Source organism: Nematolebias whitei, chromosome 1 (genome assembly GCF_014905685.2).
Source record: "Nematolebias whitei isolate Nwh7 chromosome 1, NemWhi1, whole genome shotgun sequence".
NCBI lineage: Eukaryota > Metazoa > Chordata > Actinopteri > Cyprinodontiformes > Rivulidae > Nematolebias > Nematolebias whitei.
Window position 1 is genome coordinate 93,692,014 of NC_056498.1, and position 15,248 is coordinate 93,707,261.

The 15,248-nt window shown below is 40.1% G+C and overlaps 1 protein-coding gene across 1 annotated transcript in view; it reads left to right on the top strand.

The window, feature by feature from the left end:
- The window catches only part of mtm1 (myotubularin 1), a gene marked incomplete in the record, with an annotated part of 286,925 nt that overhangs the window by 1,702 nt on the left and 269,975 nt on the right, over positions 1-15,248 (top strand).

A 15,248-nucleotide genomic window follows, 5' to 3' on the forward strand; every position in this document is an offset into this window, starting at 1 on the left:
CCTGAAACTTTTCTCCATCCACTCCATCCTGCCTGGACTCTCTCTTTCACTTCTTTACCACATTCCCCATTTTCCTGGGCAGTGGACCCCAAGTACTTGAAGTCCTGCGCTTTTGTGACCTCTGCTCCTTGTAGCCTCACTGTTCCACCAGCCTCCTTCTCATTCACACAGAAGTACTCTGTCTTACTACGGCTGACTTTCATTCCTCTTCTTTCAAGTGCATACCTCCACCTCTCCAAGTTCTCTTCCACCTGTTCCCTGTTTGCACTACAGTAGGGCCAGTGTTTCCCCTAGATAACTTGCCATGGCGGGGCCCTCATCTCGTCCGTGATTTTTGTTGGGGGTGTGTGCTGGAACGGAGACTCGTCCTAAGCTGCGCAGCGTGCTGTTTAAACCAATAGTTTTGAGGGACACAGAGACAGCCGCGTGCTGTTTGTACTGACAGTTTTAGAGCAGGGTGTGTGAGATGAGAGAGACTGACATATCTCAGCCGTGCGCTGTCTGAACCGACAGTTTTTTTTTTGGGCCGTGGGGGGAGAGAGATACGCACATCTGAGCCGTGCGCTGTTTGTACCAACAGTTTTCCAGTGGCGGGGGTGTGTTCAGCGTGAAGGAAGAGGCTGCCTTTAGATTTTTAGCTAATTCACCTGCATTGCGAGCCACTAGTTTAGAGTTACGTCAGTGCTGACAGGTGGGGGGTGGGGTTCGGTAGACGGGCGCTCGGTTCTGTTGATGGGGTGGGGCGCCCCCGCTTGTATAATGGTAGGGGAAACACTGAGGGCTGTTGTAAACTAATTTTTTAGTAATCGTGTAATCTATAGATTATTCTGATTAATATTCGGGTAATCAAAAACAAAATTTGTCAGGTTCTGCAGTAACTACCGTACTCATTTTATGAGTGATACAAATACACGAAAAAACATTAAATAAACAACCCATTTAATTCCTCTTTTTAAAATATTTTATTGCTTAAGTTGAATTATTTTTAAACATCACATAAAAATCTAATTGCTCTAAAATAATTTTTATGGATTGGAAAATTGAATGGAATTGACAAAGTAGGATCTGGAAGGAAGGACATGATTTGTATTGAAGGTGGAGATGATCTTCTGGATCCTTCATCTTCCACCACGAACAGCAGCGGCATGTCTCTTGATGATCATATTATAAATGCTGTTTGTGAACTCAGCTGCTGCACAACCAAACATCCTGGAGCTCTTTGTACGAAGCTGTCCAACGTATGACTCTGCCATTCACTGAAAAGAAGAAGAAAATTATTAATTTTTTGTTCATTGTTATTCCTTAATACATTTTTAAGTGTACTTCAATGGATATTATAAAATTATGTAATATTGTTAAGTAATCTACACTTTCTGATGACCTGCTGCAATCAAAGTAACATTAGTTTGTCAGTTGTATTTGATTCATGCTTTTATTTATGTGTGACGTTTGAGGATGATTTAATTAAAACCCTCTGTCACTGAATTATATTTAACCATCACTTAAAAATCTAAATGCTATACATTTTTAAGGATTGGAAAACTGAATGGAATCTTTATGTTAGAAACTGAGTAAGATAGATCGATAATGTAAAGTTTGAGTTTGTACATTGAGTTCTGCAGACTATTATTATTTAGTCTTGATTAGGCCTGCAACTAACGATTATTTCAATAATCGATTCATCGGCTCATTATTTTTTCAATTAGGTGAGGGATTCGCGCGGTGGGGGGGGGGGGGGGGGGGGGGGGTGCAGTTTTAATTTCCACCCCTTTATTCCAAAATTGAACATTTGACTGACAGAAATTCACACAAAAAACAGGTTGCTATTTGACTATTCTGTTTGTAAAATATTGAATAATAAAAAATAAAAGTTAGTCAAATAAAAAAATAAATGTACACAAAAATATATACAAATGTATACTTTATACTTGCACAATATGTAGCTACTTTGTAAAATGCGTCCTTGAGGGAAGAGTGTAACCTGGATTAAAAGTGTGGATTATTGTAACCTGGATTAAAAGTGTGGATCATTGTAACCTGGATTAAAAGTGTGGATCATTGTAGTGAAACCTTCGTCTTCAACCATCGGCAGAGGCCTCGTGTCAGTGACGCTCATTTAAGGATGTTATCAGTGAAGACAGCTGCTGCTGTGGTGTCCATGATGTCTGTCCATCATGAAGTGTCATTGTTTGTTGTTGTTTTCTGGAATGAGAGAGTAAATATGTATTATAACATAATTTACAGCAACTCAAGAAATGCCTTGTTTCACTTACAGTGTTGGGTTCAGGCAAAAGTAGCTAAAAGAGCAATTAAACAAACACACACACACACACACACACACACAAATCGATAATGAAATTCGTTGCCAACACTTTTAATAATTGATTTTTATCGATTTTATCGATTCATTGTTGCAGCTCTAGTCTTGATTGCTGAGCTATAAACAAATATGACAGTAGTAATAAATGCAGATTAATCCCAGTTTTCAGTCATAAACAACAGTAGCAAGAAGAAAAAATATCCTAACTCGTTTAACTTTACATTTATAATATTCACCCTAAATATCTCATTTAAGTTAGGATGGAATTTCAGCAATAAATAAATGCATCAGTCTGATGCTGCTTTTATCTTTAACAAACTTGCATCAAGTCCTGCAGTTTTTTTTTCTCACACAACGTACAGACCCTGCCAGGTAGCCACTATGATTACAGTAATTTAACGTTAGCAAAAAATATGCCTCATTTTACATCTATAACATGACAGATTATGTCAATGTCAATGTCAATTTATTTATATAGCACATAAAAACAACAAAAGCTGACCAAAGTGCTTTACAGTTAAGACAGATTAAAAATTAAAAAAAGAGTAAAAATGCATCTAGTGCCACTCAAAAACATAAGTTGACAGTAAAAACAACACACAACAACAATAAAATCAGCTCAACTTGTTCTCAGACTCTGCGTGGATGAAATGCCAAGGAATACAGATGAGTCTTGAGCAAAGATTTAAAAGTCTCAACAGTCTGAGCGGTCTTTAAATTCTCAGGTAAACTGTTCCACAGTTTTGGAGCAGCAACCGCAAAAGCTCGATCACCTCTGGATTTAAGTTTGGATCTGGGGACATCTAAGAGGAACTGGTTGGTAGACCGGAGTGCTCTTACTGGAGTGTAGATGTTAATGAGATCACATAAATATGACGGGGCCAGACCTTTTAAGACTTTAAAAACAAGCAATAAAATCTTAAAATCAATTCGGAAGTGGACAGGAAGCCAGTGGAGAGAAGCCAGGACAGGGAACAGATAGATTATCACATTTAGGTTCACGTATTTTGCACAGAGAACATGATACCTGTTACAGCTGTGGACGAGTTTGATGCCACAGTCGGTGTGTTCTCTTCAGACGCTGCAACATCGACGACGTGTTGTTGTTGTGGTTACTCCAGTTCTGCTTTACAGTGGAAGCATTGAGCTGTGTTGTCTTTTCTCTTTAGCCTATCATGTTCCCAAACTTTTGACAGTTTTTGGGGCTCTTCTATTCAATCTCCGTTCCCTCCATAGCTACAAACTTAGCACATACGCGTTAGCTGAAATGCTAGCGGAAGCGCTAGTGTTGTGTAACACAAAAACCTTCCGGCTAGACCACAGTGCTCTGAATAGTTTAACGAAGCTTCGAGGCAGATAAATTTGCCTCGAGGATTTTTTGTAATCGAGGTCCTCAATGATTCGAGGAATCGTTTCAGCCCTACACCACAGATCACAATGTCATCTGCAAACATCATAGTCCATGGGGATTCCTGCAGGACCTCATCTGTTAGTCTGTCCACTTTGATGAACTCGCATTATGGTTTCGGCAAAAGTGTTTTATATCGGATGCCATTCCTGACACAACCCTCACCATTTACTCGGGCTTGGGACCGGCACAAGAGATGCACTGGCTTGTGCTTCCTAGTGGCTGGTTTAATCACTCATCTGCAGTGTAGAGGGATATGGGGTTGGATATATACAGGTCCTTCTAAAAAAATTAGCATATTGTGATAAAGATCATTATTTTCCATAATGTAATGATACAAATGAAACTTTCATATATTTCAGATTCATTGCACACCAACTGAAATATTTCAGGTCTTTAATTGTTTTAATACTGATGATTATGGCATACAGCTCATGAAAACCCAGAATGCCTGTCCCAAAAAATTAGCATATCATGAAAAGGTTCTATAATATTATAATATTATACTATAATATTCTGATGTTCAATGTTTTATGTTATGAGTGCTTAGTGTATATTTAGTTGATGTTTTTCTTAGTTCATATCTTAGATGTTATTACTGTTTTTCTTATACATTTTATTGTTGGATGTAACTGGGACCCTGTGTACATAATTTCGCTCCACCACATGTACCACATGAGGTGCGAATGACAATAAAGAAACTCTGACTCTCTGACTGACTCTGATAAACAAATTATTAACCTAACCATCTGAATCAACGACGTAACTCTAAACACCTGCAAAAGATTCCTGAGGCTTTTAAAATCTCCCAGCCTTGTTCATTACTCAAAACCGCAATCATGGGTAAGACTGCTGACCTGACTGCTGTCCAGAAGGCCATCATTGACATCCTCAAGCAAGAGGGTAAGACACAGAAAGAAATTGCTGAACGAATAGGCTGTTCCCAGAGTGCTGTATCAAGGCACCTCAGTGGGAAGTCTGTGGGAAGGGAAAAGTGTGGCAGAAAACGCTGCACAACGAGAAGAGGTGACCGGACCCTGAGGAGGATTGTGGAGAAGGGCTGATTCCAGACCTTGGGGGACCTCCGGAAGCAGTGGACTGAGTCTGGAGTAGAAACATCCAGAGCCACCATGCCAGGCGTGTGCAGGAAATGGGCTACAGGTGCCGCATTCCCCAGGTCAAGCCACTCTTGAACAAGAGACTGCGTCAGAAGCATCTCGCCTGGGACTGCTGCTGAGTGGTCCAAATTTATGTTTTCTGATTACAGTAAATTTTGCATTTCCTTTGGAAATCAAGGTCCCAGAGTCAGGAGGAAGCGAGGAGACACAGAATTCACATTGCTTAAGGTCCAGTGTCAAGTTTCCACAGTCACTGGGGTGTCATGTCAGCTGCTGGTGTTGGTCCACTGTGTTTTATCAAGGGAAGGGTCAATGCAGCTAGCTATCGGGAGATTTTGGAGCACTTCATGCTTCCATCTGCTGAAAAGCTTTATGGAGATGAAAATTTCATTTTTCAGCACGACCTGGCACCTGCTCACAGTGCCAAAACCACTGGTAAATGGTTTACTGACCATGGTATTACTATGCTCAATTGGCCTGCCAACTCTCCTGACCTGAATCCCATAGAGAACCTGTGGGATATTGTGAAGAGAAAGTTGAGAGACGCAAGACCCAACACTCTGGATGAGCTTAAGGCCGCTATCGAAGCATCCTGGGCCTCCATAACACCTCAGCAGTGCCACAGGCTGATTGCCTCCATGCCACGCAGCATTGAAGCAGTCATACATGCAACAGGATTCCCGACCAAGTATTGAGTGCATAACTGAACATGATTATTTGAAGGTTGGCGTTTTTTGTATTAAAACACTTGTCTTTCATTGGTGGGATGAAATATGCTAATTTTTAGGGACAGGCATTTTGGGTTTTCATGAGCTGTATGCCATAATCATCAGTATTAAAACAATTAAAGACCTGAAATATTTCAGTTGGTGTGCAATGAATCTGAAATATATGAAAGATTCATTTTTATCATTACATTATGGAAAATAATGACCTTTATCATAATATGCTAATTTTTTGAGAAGGACCTGTATATTGTAAATTATCAGTTATGAGTTAAGCTCATAAGATATGCATTTATTATGCAAATAACCTCGTTTTGTATGGGCACCACCTCTGTTTTTAGAGGAAAAATCAGTCTCTAACCCCCAAATTAAATGTAAACTGAAACGTGAATTATTTTCTTGTGTTTAAAAGGCATCAAATCAGTTAATACACACAGATATGCCAAAATAATCACAAAATAATAATGTGTTATATCTGATGAAGATTATGCATAAAATGAATACACAAATGAATAACAAAAAGCTTTGTATCAAAGGTCTACTTGATTATTCAAATCAGTGAAACTTTAAAAAGGCAGAATTTTTGGACATTTCTGTTTGTGGAGTAGTTGAAATTGTGTCTAAATTAACTGTAGTGTGTATAAAGCAATATTAGTGTGATGTATGATCACCAGAAAGGCATTAAAAATCTCTTGTCCTACCAGAATGAGATGGTCAGAATGGTCCAACAGCTGCTTAAAAATGGTACCAGTCCAGATGTTCTGGTGACTGAGAGGCTGATTTTCCCTCAAAGTTCACCTGTCATCTTAGAGCAGTGCTTCTCAATTATTTAGTATTATGCCACTTTTCCACTATCACGGCGCGGGTCGGATATTTCCGGCTTCACGCGCGTTTGAGGTCTTTCCACTGTTCCTGGAACCGGCTCGCCTCCCTAAATTCTGGCCCGGCTTCTCAAGGGGTCCAAGCGAGCCGAGCCGTGACGTCAGAAACACTGTCGGTCACTGATTGGTCGGGGGAGGAGTCTGTGGAGTCTTTTCCAAACAACCCGATCCGCCATTTTTTCTCTACCGCTTGCCATTAGCGATAACTCGAGGAGCGTATCTTTTAGTATTTTGAAGCTATAAAAAAAACAATAATATCAAAGCTGTGGTCAAATGCAGAAGTGCAGGTGTTGTTGTGCTTGGTGGCTGACGAAAAAAGTCAAAGCGAGCTAGATGGAGCGAATGGAGGGTGGTTTGGACACAGCCACTGCTCTACTTGAATCATTTATAGAAGATGGTGAGTGTTTTCTAACTTTAAACATATTTTAAGTGACTCATCCCATCGGTTCTGAACATATTTTTAACTAACAAAAGAGGCTGACGCCATAATAGGACAACGTCGGTGCTACGATGCTAAGCTGATTTGCATAAACGCTAACTGTCCTCCGGTCCCGTTTCTCACTGTATTTTATCCAGAACGTATTTCAGCGCGTGACGGTTCATCTCTAAACTCCACATTAAACCCTCCAAGCCTCCCGGCTCCTGCCCCTGCTCCATCAGCGGAGTCTACACCTGACAGAGCTCCATCACAGCCCAGCTGCACCTCACAGAGCAGCACAACGCTGCAGCCTTCTGTGCTCGGTAAGAACCGATGCAACATGTTCCACATCACTTTATTTGTGCCGATAAGGACTTGCTTTTATTTTTAAAGTAAAAAACTAAAATGTTGAATAAATACTGAATTGGGATGAAATTATGTACACAGGGTCCCAGTTACGCACAACAAAATGTAAAATAAAAACAGTAATAAGATCTAAGATATGAATTAAGAAAAATATCAACTAAAAAACATCCACTGCACTAATAGCATTAAACAATTAAAACAATACGTCTCAAACAGCAACATGAACTTGAGTTTGTGCAGCCTTATTAATATCTAACCAGGATAATCATGTTGCTGCTGATGTGTTTCATGTTGCTGCTGATGTGTTTCATGTTGCTGCTGATCTGTTTCATGTTGATGTGTTTATTCGTGCTCATCTGTTCACACAGACTCATGTCTGTGCTGCTGTTCTGTGTATTGTGTTTATTGTTTTTATGCTATTAGTGCTTATCATATTATTAGTTGACGTTTTTCTTAGTTCATATCTTAGATCTTATTACTGTTTTTCTTTTATATTTTATTGTTGGATGTAACTGGGACCCTGTGAACATAATTTTGATCCACCACATGGACCACATGTGGTGTGAATGACGATAAATATCTGCATCTGTATAATACTTTCTGATTCATATATCCACTGTTATTATATTATTTTCATTATTTTTAAATCAATTTATTTTTCATTTTCTTATTTGATCAGTTTATTATTATTAATATATCTATTAAAGCTGTTAGCTGCACCTTTCTTTGTTTTATGCATTTTTTCAAAAACAGTATGTAGCTTGAATTAACCACCTTTTTCTTCTTTCTAGTCAAGAGAAAGAGAAAAGAGTCCAGTAAAGAAAAGTCTTATTTCATCAATGAATGAACATGAAGAACTGAACCGGACACAGCAGGAACAACACTTGTGTCTTCTTCTGGATGAAGCCCGTGAGACAAGGGACAGACAGATACACAATCATTAGTTGGACGCAGTAGTTTTTATTTTTGTACATTTTTCACTTCTTACTTTTCCTATTAAACATTTTTTTCTTAAGTGGTGTCCTTGAACATTAAATTTCCTAAACAAATTTTACAATGTTAAATTCATATAGTGTTTGTTTAAATTCATACTGGAAGTTGAGAAGAATTTCCAATTGCATTTGATCTTTTATGAATCCTAAGAAAAGATTACTAGAATCTGCTCAACTGTTATTATGTTGTAAATTTTTTGGTTCTAGGATGAAGTGAGACAAAAACAGTCAAAAATTCATAAAAGACAGTTATCAGTTATCATTTACTAGTTATCGGCCGTACAACTGTAACCCCTGAGAGATTCAGCTGAAAGTCCTGGTGCACCTTTTATTTGATATTTTTCTCAATTCATATCTTAGATCTTATTACTGTTTTTCTTTTACATTTTGTTGTCTGTAACTGGGACCCTGTGTACAAAGTACATAATTTCATCCCAATTCAGTATTTATTCAACATTTTATTTTTTTACTTTAAAAATAAAATAAGTCAAGTCCTTATCGGCACAAATAAAGTGATGTGGAACATGTTGCATCTGTTCTTACCGAGCACAGAAGCTGCAGTGTTGTGCTGCTCTGTGAGGTGCAGCTGGGCTGTGATGGAGCTCTGTCAGGTGCAGACTCCTCTGATGGAGCAGGGGCAGGAGCCGGGAGGCTTGGAGGGTTTAATGTGGAGTTTAGAGATGAACCATCACGCGCTGAAATACGTTCTGGATAAAATACAGTGAGAAACGGGACCGGAAGACAGTTAGCGTTTATGCAAATTAGCTTAGCATCGTAGCACCGATGTTGTCCTATTATGGCGTCAGCCTCTTTTGTTAGTTAAAAATATGTTCAGAACCGATGGGATGAGTCACTTAAAATATGTTTAAAGTTAGAAAACACTCACCATCTTCTATAAATGATTCAAGTAGAGCAGTAACCATTTCCAAACCACCCTCCAATCGCTCCATCTAGCTCGCTTTGACTTTTTTCGTCGGCCACCAAGCACAACAACACCTGCACTTCTGCATTTGACCACGGCTTTGATATTCTTGTTTTTTTAATAGCTTCAAAATACTAAAAGATACGCTCCTTGAGTTATCGCTAATGGCAAGCGGTAGAGAAAAAATGGTGGATCGGGTTGTTTGGAAAGACTCCACAGACTCCTCCCCCGACCAATCAGTGACCGACAGTGTTTCTGACGTCACGGCGCGGCTCGCTTGGACCCCTTGAGAAGCCGGGCCAGAATTTAGGGAGGCGAGCCGGTCACAGGAACAGTGGGAAGACCTTAAACGCGCGTGAAGCTGGAAATATCTGACTCGCGCTGTCACAGTGGAAAAGTGGCATAAATGAAAACACAACAGACCCGAGCCGATCTGAACCGACCCGAACTGACCTGATCCGCACTGTGACAGTGGAAAAGGGGCATTAGTTACGCCCCCCCCCCCCCCCCCCCCCCGAAAAAAAAAAAGGGATCCACCCCCCCCCCCCCCCCCCCCCCCAGGAAGAAGTAAACATTTCGCTCCCCACCCCCAACTCTCCGCCGCAACTGTAAATATTATAATTTGTCTATAAAATTGTTATAAGTACACCTCTACAAAACATTGTATCCTTATTAACATTAAATAAAAAAAATATATAAATATAGATCACACTGATGGGGGGGTCTGGGGGTCCTCCACCAGAAAATTTTGAATAAATTAGATGCCATTTCCTGCATCCTTGTGTATTTTAATGGTTGTTTAACATCTAGTTTTACCTACATAAGTAAACACTTGGAACACCTTGGGATTCCCCTGGAGGAGCTGGTCCAAGTGGCTGGGGAGAGGGAAGTCTGGGCTTCCCTACTTAGGCTGCTACCCCCGCAGATGGATGGAAGTAAACACTTGATTCAATAACTATTTTAGAGCTAATGGCACAACAAGACGTAACCTGACCAACAGTTAATTCAATGAATTTAAAATATTATATATTCAAAGGTGACGATTTGATGCCCAAATTAAAATTAAATGCCTGTAACTTAATTGACTTCAAGTTGATTGACAGGTCGCACAGTCAAGGATTCGATTGAAAAAAAAAAAAAAAACGAGAGCTGCAGCAGCCGCACAGGGAGGAGGCGGGGCTGCTGCCTGTCCTAACATTTGTTAAACATACGTTTTTCCAACAAATAAAAAAAACATGAAAACTGTATTTTGACAGTCGATAAAACTAAAAAATGTCAGTGTGAAAGAGGAAAGAGGGGGCAGGTGTCGCTCTCGCTTTGAGTTTATACTCTTTGTTGCTGCGCGCTGTGGGTGAAATGCGTCCAGAGCTGAGGATTTGTTAGCAAAGAATAGAGTCCTAACATTTATTAAACATTACTTCTGTATTAAAAAACATCAAAATTGTGCTTTGACAAACCAAAAAAACAAACAAAAAAACAAAACAAAGTGAAAGTGGGGCAGTTAACTAACGCGTGCCGCGGGGGACGAGCGTCACCAGCTGCTCAGCAGTAGAGGGAAGCGACACGGTTCAATCATGGCTCCCCAAACGACAAGACAGACATATTTGTTCATAACTTTATTATTATTAATACTGAGAGTTGCCGGATTTTAGCAAACAGTTGCCCAACGCACCCTGACAAAATGAGAATGGTGCAAAAAAAGAGAGAGAGAAAAAAAACCCCTCCCTGCCACAAAATGTTCCTCGGGGTCACATGCGCCCCCCCCCTGGCATTGCTCCGGGGGCGCACCCCACTATTTGAGAAGGACTGTCTTAGAGGGACGAGGGTCCATATGGAAGTCAGCTGGGATTTTTCCTCTCTGCGGTGCAATTGCTCTGGTAACAAATCTCAGGTTAATGCCAGGTTCTGCAGGGTTTCCAGAAAAGGCTGTTTCTCTCGTTCTCCTCCTTCCTAGGATGTCTCACTAGGAAGTTTTTTTCTCTGAAGTTTGCTCTAAGTTCAGTGCTTGAAGAAGAAGTGGTGAAGAAGATGTGATGTACAAGTAGAATGGAAGTATAAGTGAAACTTAACTTTTCATTTACCCTTTATTTATACAGGTAGTTTCATTGAGCCACGAGGACTCATTTTCAAGAGAGACCTGTTTAGGGAGTATGGTGGGGGTTAAGGGCCTTGCTCATGGGCCCAGAGTGGGGTGAATGAGGGTGGGGGCAGGTGTGGGTACTTCACTTACCCCACCCACATTTTTGATGTTGTCGGTACCGGGGCTTGAACCGACGATCTTCCGATCACAGGCCCACCTTCCCTAACCTCTGCGCCACCACTCCCCCAACTTAACTGTCTGTGTGTTACAGATTGACTTTGGTCCACCTTTTGGAAGAGGGGTGGTCCTAACTCTTTCATGTTTTATAACATCTAAAGTCCATTTTCTCTGTCTGCCTCTAAAATGTCACTCTTCTTTTAAAAAGAGAAAAACAAGACAATTGATTATCTTAGAGGGATTACTTAAACAGACATTTTCATAAACGAACATTCAGGTCTGAAGCTTTTGAAATAACATGCAATGTTCATCCAAAAAGTGTTGCTGTTCATCTCCTGAAAAGAAAATGTCATTTTATACAAAGGGTTCTTTAAAATGTTATCTTCATTGGAACCCATCCTGGGAGTAATACTCCTTTTAAAAAAAAATAAAAGTTCATCTCAGCAGATGTTTTACTTTGAGGTCAGTTGAACCAAACTCATTAAAACGACCTGTTGTTTCGTGGGAAATGAGTTCAAATTGAAAGTGGTTAACACAGTAACAGTTTTTTAAATTTAATTTTATTACACTTTCATTAGTGTCAACTAAGTCAGTGCTGAATTGAACACCTGTAAAGCAAAGTCTGTTCCCAAGTGAATAGATGCATCTTATTTTAAACAGTTCAAAACACATGAATGATGTTTGTTTGAGATGAGGTGAACTGTTTCTGCTTAAGCTGAGGTGAACTGTTTCTGTGGTGGTGTTCCCCTACAGCAGTGACTGCATTAAAAATTTGGGGGAGTGGTGGCACAGAGGATAGAAGATGGGCCTGTGATCTGAAAGTAGCAGGCTCAACTCCCGGTACCGTCAACATCAACATGTGGGTGGAAAAGGTGGAACACCCACACCTGCCTCCACCCTCATTCACCCCACTCTTGGCCCCTGAGCAAGGCCCTTAACCCCCACCATCTGCTCCCTAAACAAGTCTTTCTTGAAAATGAGTTCTCATGGCTCAATGAGACTACCTGTATAAATAAGGGGTAAATGGAAAAAAAAAAAAGGTTGAACAAGAAAATTTGAAGTTAAAGGTAACATCCTTTGTCTCAAAGCCAGTTTTTATGGGTGCACCGATTGCAGTTTTCTGACCGAGCACAGATTTCTAAAAAGTCTGACCTGCCGATTCCGATTTTGGCCGATATCTATTTTGTTTTATAAGCGACACTGTCAGGTGTTATAAAATCACAATGTACCTTCAATTTTCCAATATTTTATTGAAAAACATACCCTTGAACAATATCCTAGAAACAATACAAACTTGTTTTAACTGGCCATGATGTAGTGCTCTGAAATATAAATGAAGTTCAGACAATTGTTGTTAAAACAAACAAAAAAATAAGTAAAATCGGTTTATCATGCAAGTATCTGCTGATTTCTGATTTCCCAAAATTAAGGAAATTGAGGCCGATTTATCGATGCACCCCAAAGTTAGGGGTGGGCGATATGGCTCAATCAATCAATCAATCAACCTTTATGTAGACAGGTAAATCCCATTGAGCCTCGAGGACTCATTTACAAGAGAGACCTGATTTCAACAAAGAAAGATGACAACAGCAACAACAATAAACAATTATAAAAAGTCATAATACAGTTTTTTTTTTTTTTTTTTACAAATAGGATGGCTAAAAGGAAAAAAAGAAAAAGGAAAAGGTAACAAAAAAAAAAAACAGCTAGATTCTAAGGCGAATGTAGAAAACTAAAAACAGGAACATGTCTGCATTGGTCCCTGCCAGGAGTCCAACAGATTCTTAAAGCCACTTAGAGAGGTCAAGGTCGAGAGCTTCAAATCTTTTTGTAAGATATTCTAGGAAACAGGAGCGGAGTAGGAGAAGGCCCTTTTGCCTAGTTCAGTCCTCATTGAGGGAACACTGCAGGTAATAATGTCCTGAGAGCGCACGCTGTAGCTGCACTCACACAGAGACATGTAGGAGGAGATGTATGAAGGCAGCAGACCAAGAAGTGATTTAAAGATGAAAATGTACCAGTGAGAGAGTCTGCGTGAAGTTAATGATGTCTAGTTAACTAGTGAATACAGGGTGCAGTGGTGAGTACGATAATCACAGCCAGTTATGAATCTTAGTGCACCATGATAGACAGCATCCAGCATCTGCAGGGTTCTTGTAGGAGCGTTCATGTAAATAATGTCACCATAATCAATTGAGGGAAGGAAAGTCACAGATACAAGGCGTTTTCTAGCATTCAGGGTTAGACAGGATTTGTTTCTGAAAAAGAAACCCAGTTTAACTTTCAGTTTCTTTACCAAGTTTTCCACATGGAGATTAAAAGAGAGATGTGAGTCGACCAAGATACCCAAATATTTATAGGATTCAACAAACTCAATGGGGACACCATTTGAGGATAAAATCGGAGGAAGAACTGCTGGGACCAACTTCCTATTTGAAAAAAGCATCCCTTTGGTTTTGTCAGCATTTAGGACAAGTTTGAGGCGGAACAAATCAGTCTGGATGTAGTTGAATGCAGAATTCAAAAGCTGGAAAGCCTTAGCAACAGTTTTAGCTCGACAATAAACAACTGTGTCATCAGCATAGAAATGTATGGATGCATTAGGGATGCTTTTACCTACATTATGTATGTAGATTGTAAAGAGGGTGGGTCCTAAGACTGAGCCTTGTGGTACACCATTGTTGACTGTTAAATAACTGGAGGAAGTACCATTATGTTGAACACATTGCCTCCGGTCTGAAAGATAGTTAGAGAACCAACCAATGGTGTGTTCTGAGAAACCAATTTCTGAGAGTTTATGACACAAGATGTTCTGATCCACAGTGTCAAAAGCTTTAGACAGGTCTAAGAAAAGTGCAGCACAATAATCCTTAGCATCCAGTGCTTCAACAACGTCATTAAGAACCTTCAGTGAAGCAGTGGTTGTGCTGTGTTGTTTCCTGAAACCGGATTGATGGGGAGGTAAGATGTTAAATGAGTCCAGGTAATTTTTGATTTGAGAGTTTATCAGTTTTTCTAGAACCTGGGCTAAAATGCAGAGTTTAGAGATTGGTCGATAGTTGTTCAGTGAGGTGGGGTCACCTCCCTTCAGCAAAGGAAGAACAAAGGCTGTTTTCCAAGTGTCTGGGATGGAGTTTTGTCTTATGGAGAGATTGAAGATATGGGTCACAGGGACTGTGATGATATGAGCAGCCAGCCTTAAAAAATAAGGTGGAAGTTCATCTGGACCTGCAGATTTTTTAGGGTCAAGATCTTTTAACAGTTTATTAACCTCACTGACTGAGAATGGAGAAAAAGAGAAGCTGTGATTAACTGAGGATTGACTTGTAGTAGGGATTTGATTTGTTGAAGTTTGGTTATTAGGGGAAATGGCTGATTTTCTGTTAGTAACTGTGTCAAATAAAGAACTAGAAGCAACAAAGTGTTTGTTGAAACAGTTCAGGATCTCGTGCTTATTTGACACAGGAACAGAGTTAATGAGAAGTTGTGATGGGAGGTCAGATGATTGGGGGGTGCCTGAGAGAGATTTGATGGTTTTTCAGAATCTGTTAGGGTCATTTAGATTTTTGGAAGTCTGAGATAAGAAATAGTTGCGTTTTGCTGCTTTGACAGCAGTTGTACATTTATTCCTCATCTGTCGAAAACTCAACCAATCAGTGTCTGAGTCAGATTTTCTCGCTGCAGCCCAAAGATGATCTCTCCTGTGCAGGAGGTCAGCTAGCTCTGGAGTAAACCAGGGGCTGTCTCGTCCCTTTATTCTGAACCAGTGGCGGCGCCAGGGGGACGCTAGGGGGCGCTATAGCTACCCCTAGAAAAGTTATAGCACCTCCATAGCACCCCC